This window comes from Delphinus delphis, chromosome 8, assembly GCF_949987515.2.
Source record: "Delphinus delphis chromosome 8, mDelDel1.2, whole genome shotgun sequence".
NCBI classification, from domain to species: domain Eukaryota; kingdom Metazoa; phylum Chordata; class Mammalia; order Artiodactyla; family Delphinidae; genus Delphinus; species Delphinus delphis.
In genome coordinates this window covers 18,085,599-18,091,586 of record NC_082690.1, presented here as the reverse complement: position 1 = coordinate 18,091,586, position 5,988 = coordinate 18,085,599, and the positions used below count along the sequence as shown (strand labels likewise).

General features: G+C 53.0%; 1 non-coding gene across 1 annotated transcript; it reads right to left on the bottom strand.

The window, feature by feature from the left end:
* Window positions 1-592: 592 nt before the first annotated feature.
* TRNAE-UUC (transfer RNA glutamic acid (anticodon UUC)) lies at window positions 593-664 on the bottom strand. Its single transcript has one exon. It is a non-coding gene; the product is annotated as a tRNA-Glu (tRNA).
* Between the last annotated feature and the right edge of the window lie 5,324 nt (window positions 665-5,988).

Genomic DNA, 5,988 nt, shown 5'->3' with positions numbered 1-5,988 from the left:
CACCTTTTCAGAGCAGGATGTAGAAGTTGGGAATGGACATGGGTCCCTGGAAAGGTCACTGGTGTACCTCTAAAATGTAGGCAAAGTGCATGTGCATCTGTCTCCATATGTGTGCGTGTTTGAGAGGAAATTGTGTGTGCATCCACGCGAGTTTGTTTTGAGGGCTGCACACACATGAGTTTGTGTGTTTCTGCAGGGTGTGCATGTGTGTTTGTCTGAGAGCTGTGTGTACATCTGTGTGGATGTGTTTGAGGCATACACACATGTGTATTTGAGGGGTGCACATGTGTGTTTGTTTCAGGGTTGGGTGCACGTGTACAGTATGGGTGTATTTGCAGTGTTCGTACATGGGCAGATGTCCATGTGTGCACATACAGAAGTGTGTGTGTCACGGGGTGGGAGGTGGCAGAAGAGGAGAGGCAGAGGGACCATCATTAGGTAAGTTCTCCCAGGCTCATTCTGCTGGAGAATCGACTGGAACTACAGGGGATGTCATTGTTAGGAATATTCTTCATCTCCCTTTCCTAAACCTTTTCCCTGGATGTTCTTTTTTTTTTTTTTTGGCTGTGCCACATGTCTTACAAGTTCTTAGTTCCCTGACCAGGGATTGAACCCGGGCCACAGCAATGAAAGTGCTGAGTCCTAACCACTGGACCACCAGGGAATTCCCTTTCCTGGACATTTTAGAAGGGACATCTTTTCCCCTCCACACCCTGAAGGAGGCAGAATCATCCGTTGATACGCCTGCTCTTTCCTGCATTTATTAAATATCTGTTCTGCTCCTCTCTGCACCCAGGCCTGGGTTGGGCTCTGGGCTTCAGGACCCTGGGCCCCTCACCCCGTCCAGGCCTGCTTTCCAGCCCTGGTTGAGAGAACAGTGTGCAAGAGAATTCTTTTAGGAACAAAGAAGGCCAGATTGGTGCAGAGAGGGGGAGGGAGGAGGTCTGCAGCCCTTCTGGGAAGGGAGGGGACAGAGTCAAGGGTGGCAGAGCCTAGATTGGGAGAACTGCAGGGGAGGCTCTCAATTCTCAGCCCCGCGGGGCGCCAGGGAGAAGCAGCTCCCAGCACGGCCGGCTGTCGGGTTAGGAACAGGCTCCTGACACAAGGGGTTTGCACAGGCGCACAAATGAAAGAAAATCGGAGGAGATGAAACCATACAAATTCCGGGTAATAGAAAGAGATGTGCGTGCGGTCCGGGCCTCGGCTCAGAAAGGTTGATTCCAAGAAGATGCTGTCCAACTTTATATTACTTTTCAGAAAGCCAGTGAGCTGAAAAATAACTCTCACCTTTTTTTTTATATGATTATTTGTTTCTTTGGAGTTTCTTCTTCACATTGTTTTGTGCATCTCAGTGGTTCCTTTCTCCCAGTCTGATTTCTTTTGGAGATTTGGCCTGGAGCCTGGAGGGAAAGATGGCCCTTCTTCCTAAGAATGCGTTTATTTCAAATCCTCGGCAGCCCCTCTTGGGGGTGGGGGGAGATGCAGGGAGGGCAGACCTGCTCCCCTGGTTCACAGATGCTTGCGTGTTGTTGTTGCTCACGGGCAGATACACGTGTACATACGTGTGTGTGCTTGAGGAAGCATGAGGGTTCGTGAAGGGGTACACGCATGAGTCTGAATGCACGCAGGCATGCGCAGGCAAGGGTGTACGTGTGCCAGTGCACGTGGGGCCCAGAGCTCCATCCAGGTGAGAGGAACCTGTGGGGATGGGTTCTTCTCTTTCACTTGACTCTGAGGTGGCAGTGACTGGCTCCCTCACCTTTCGCCAAGCTTGGCAAGGCACAGATGTTTGAACCAGGGAAAATGTCAGCCCCCAGGAGGAGCCCAGCTCTAACTTAGAGTGAGCCCCTAGGAAGCGTGGCAGTGCATTATGGATGTTGTGCTTTGGATCCATTTGCATTTGCTCTTTCCAGTAACTAAGAACTGGTGGGTGGGTGTGAAGGAAGTAGGGACTCTGCCTCAGTGCCCACTGCCCACCTCCCACCCCCAGCTTCGCCAGGCTCCTGGTGAGGCTGTGACACCAAAGAGAGAGACAGAGAAGCAAGAGCAAATGCCCTAACAAGCCCTGGCTTGTCTTCCACCCCCATGACAACCTGGAAGGATTCTTCTGGCCTGAAGAGCTGACTCCTGGGTTTCGGGAGGGGACCTCAGCGCAGAGGCTGGGTGCTCTGGCGTGTGTCCTGCCCTTGGGCAGGTGCATCTGGAAACAGCCACTGGTGTTTCGACTGTATGCTTGGGGTGGAGGTGGGGCCTCTGAGCTTTGCTGGAGCCAAAAAAGTGAAGGATACAAGTGTCCTTCCCTCCTTCATCACCAGCAGAAGACTTCACCAAGCCCCAGAGGTAGGGGCTCTGTGTGAGGCCCTCCCCGCCCCAGGAAGAGTCCAAGGGGCTGAGCAGAAGGCACAACACTCCCAGGGCCCCATCACCCCTGGGGCCATGGCTCATTCGGGCCACGCCACCATTTAGGGAGATGAGGGGACTTGGCCTCAAAGAGGCTAAGGTACTTATGCAGGGGACACAGCCAGGAAGCTGAAGAGCTGAGTTCCCTCTCGTCACACAGGCACCTGGCATGTGGGCTCACTCCTGGACCCGCACTGGGAGGAGACAGAGACCAGAGTGAAAAGAAGAAATGCTTTAAGCTTCAGTGCCACCAGGTCACAAGCAGACCGAGGCCCCGCCCCAGGTAAGCCCAGCACCCTGTGAAACGGGACCTTCGTGGGACTGTGGTATCACTGGTGTCTAGGCCTCTGGAGGGCCCACAGAGCTGCTTTCCAGGTTAATACAGGATTATTATGGTCCATCTGTACCCGCTGAGAACTAAGAGAGGCAGTGGGGTGCAGTGAGAAGATTCCGTGGAACCACGTCCAAGTCACTTAAACTCTCAGCATCTCAGAAATGATGATGAGGATGGATGCCTGACTCACAGTGTTGGTGTGAAGTCTGAATAGACCAACACGTATGGAAAGACCTCCTGCGTTGCCTGGCACGTGGCAGTGTTCAGACTGGGTCCGCTTCCTTCCACTTCAATGGGCCAGAGTCACTTGAAAAGCTTCCCAGGTGCCCATAGGAGGGCTCGGCTCAGTCACCCCTCTGCTGAGCCCTTGTAAACACTGCGCCCTCCACCACCTCCACCGTGGGAAGCTGGGGTGTGGCACCCGTGGAGGTGATCCCCTAACCTAAGGTGGGTCCCTGTTCCCCACCTTCCCGTGCAGAGTCTGTTAGGCTACAGGGTGGGATAACTTCCACCACCACCCCTCCTCTTTGCTCAGGGTCAGGAGCAACTGACTGGCTACAGCAGGAAGGGTCTGGTTTGCCCCAGAGAAGACCTTGGAGAGAAGACAGCCTAGGAACCCCAGCTTTTCCTTTGCATCCTGGACCTCCAATTCACTGAATGTGAGTTTCCCCTTTGGCAGAAATCCCCAACATTGGTGGATAATAATAACTGACATTTTTAAGCCCTTTGCAGTTGAAAAACATCTCTGCAGCATAGCAGGATGATAAGACGTGTGGGCTTGGGAGACAGAGGACCTGGGCTCGTACTTACTGCTAGGTTCTGTGTAAAGTAGAAGCAAGGATACCAACCCAGAGGGATGTTGGGGGAGGAAATGAGTAACAGATGAGTTCAAGTGACCCAGTAGCCTAATTAGCCTAAAATGAACCTAATAGCTCTAGCTGTGTGACCTTGTGCAAATTGCTTAAACCTTATGTGTCTCAGTTTCCTTATCTGCAAAATGAAGCTAATAACAGGATCCACCTCGTAGGGTTAAATGAGTATTAAGTGAGGATTAATGCAGGATTAAGTGAGTTAATAACATACTTAGAATAGTACCTGCCACATGATGAGTGCTCTGTGAATTATAATTGTAATCCTTTCTTCGACTATTTTGCCATCACGATTGCCCTTGGAAGTCAGGAGCGGTGTTAGTCCATTTCATAGATGAGAAAACTGAGGGCAGAAGGGCAAGATCACCGGCCCAAGACTTGAACTTCAGGCTTTCTGGTGCTCGGTGAGACTTCCTTGCACTCCTCTGCCTCCAGCGGCTTCGGTGGCTTTTCAGCTATGGGGAGACTGTCCAGCAGACTCTGGTGCCCCGCAGTGTCCCTCTCAGCCAGCCAAGACAGCCCCTCCCTCCTGCTGCCTGTTGGAGTCACCACCCTTCAGAAGCTGGGTGGCTGGCTCAGGCTTTCCCTCGGGGACACGGGACATCTGCTTTCTCCCCAAAGGAACAGCCTCAGGAGAAAGAGGCCATCAGCCTGGCATGGGATGGCTCCTGCCCTGGGTTTTCCAAAAACTCTGCTAACAGCAGGCCTCCTCCTTTGGTCTCTGTGGCTCTATGTCAGAGACTGTGGAGTCACAGCTGTCACCGTGTGTGTGTGTGTGTGTGTGTGTGTGTGTGTGTGTTGGGTGGGGAGGTGGGAAGCGGGGGCGGGGGGGGCTCTCTCCCCAAACCACCCCCAGGCACTCTGCTGTAACCGGAGCTTCGTGGAGGGTCTAAATGGCACGGTGCCCTTCAGAGGCGCCGCCTGACCAACCTGGGTCCCCTTCCCGAGCCCCCGCACAGGCCCCCCCAACACACATGCGTGCGCGAGCACACAGCCCTACACAGAGGAGACGATCAAGTGCAGAGAATCTTCCTGTGCTGCTTTATATGGCAAATAATTGAGCCGTACCCTTGTGGTCTCGGTGAGGAGCTTCATCCATATTCATGCCTCGCGTTTCCTGTGGAAACGAACACGCGACATTCCAGCACGACGACGGTGGGAGCAAGAAATCTGAAGCACTAATTCAGTCTCTCCACTCCCCAGCCCGGCTCCAGCGCCGGGGAGAGCAGATTTAGCTGGTGTCTAACCAGCCAGGAGGCAGCGTGCTCGGCGAGGAAGACTTGTCCCTCCGCGTCCATCCAGCTCTCCCTTTCTCTGGCTTCATCTCCTTCTTCCTTTCTTTCCTCTCCTCTCCCACCTTCTTGTCTTCTTTCCTGCGTCTCCTCTCCTTCCCCATCACCTCCCCTCCCCCCGCAACCCCCCCCCCCCCCCCCCCCCGGCCACACACACACACACTGCAGCCTTTTCCCTCCTCGCTCCATCCACCTGTCCCTGCCTTCAAAGCCTCCTGCCCCCTCGCTGCCAAAGTTACCTTCTGTGCCTGGAGTTTCACTTTCCTTATCTAGTTCTGATGGGAGGCTGGGGGGCCACGGTGCTGGGAAGCAGGTTGGGAGCGTGTCTATGAATACCAAGCATGTTAATAGGTTAAAGTAAATCTAAAGTAACATTTGAAAGCAGAGAGATGAAAGCAGATCACAGGCCAAAGATCAAACAATCTAGAGCCACTTCTAAGCCTTTTACAGCTGGAGATTATTAGCATTTGAAAGAGAGGAGCATTAGAGGGAGAGAGGGAAAAAAAAAGTTGGAAGGAATTTTTGTTGTGGAGATAAAAACTGAAATAAATGACAGTGGAAAGGGAGAACTAGAGAGAGGCTGACTTATTTTAAAAACCACATTAAGACAGTGGGGGAGGGGGGACACCTCTGGCTGTATATTTAGCTCATCAGCCAGCATCTGCGCTCTGATGCTGATGTACGCCACCCTCCCTGGTCTTCCTCTCCCCTCCTTCCTCCCTCCCTGGCCTTCTAGGGGAGGAAAGAGGTTTCAAGTCCTCCTTGGCACTCCCTTCCCTCCAGCTGTGAGACAGCACCTCTGTTCTGGGAGGGGAGGATGGTAAGGGGATAGTGGGACAGGTAGTGGGACTGAAGCCAGGCACCCCAGGACACCCAGCCACCACTCCCTCTGAGGGGTATCCAGCCAGTCCTTATAATGCTAGAACATCTGAGTCGGTGGAACCAAGAGATCATCCACTTTTGCTTCTTTTTTTCTCCATCCCAACCACAATTGATAATCCCCTAATCCAATCCAGCCTCTCTGTTTTCCAGAGAAGACTGAGGATCCCCACATCCAGGGCACTGAACCTTGTTACATAAGAGAATATATAAA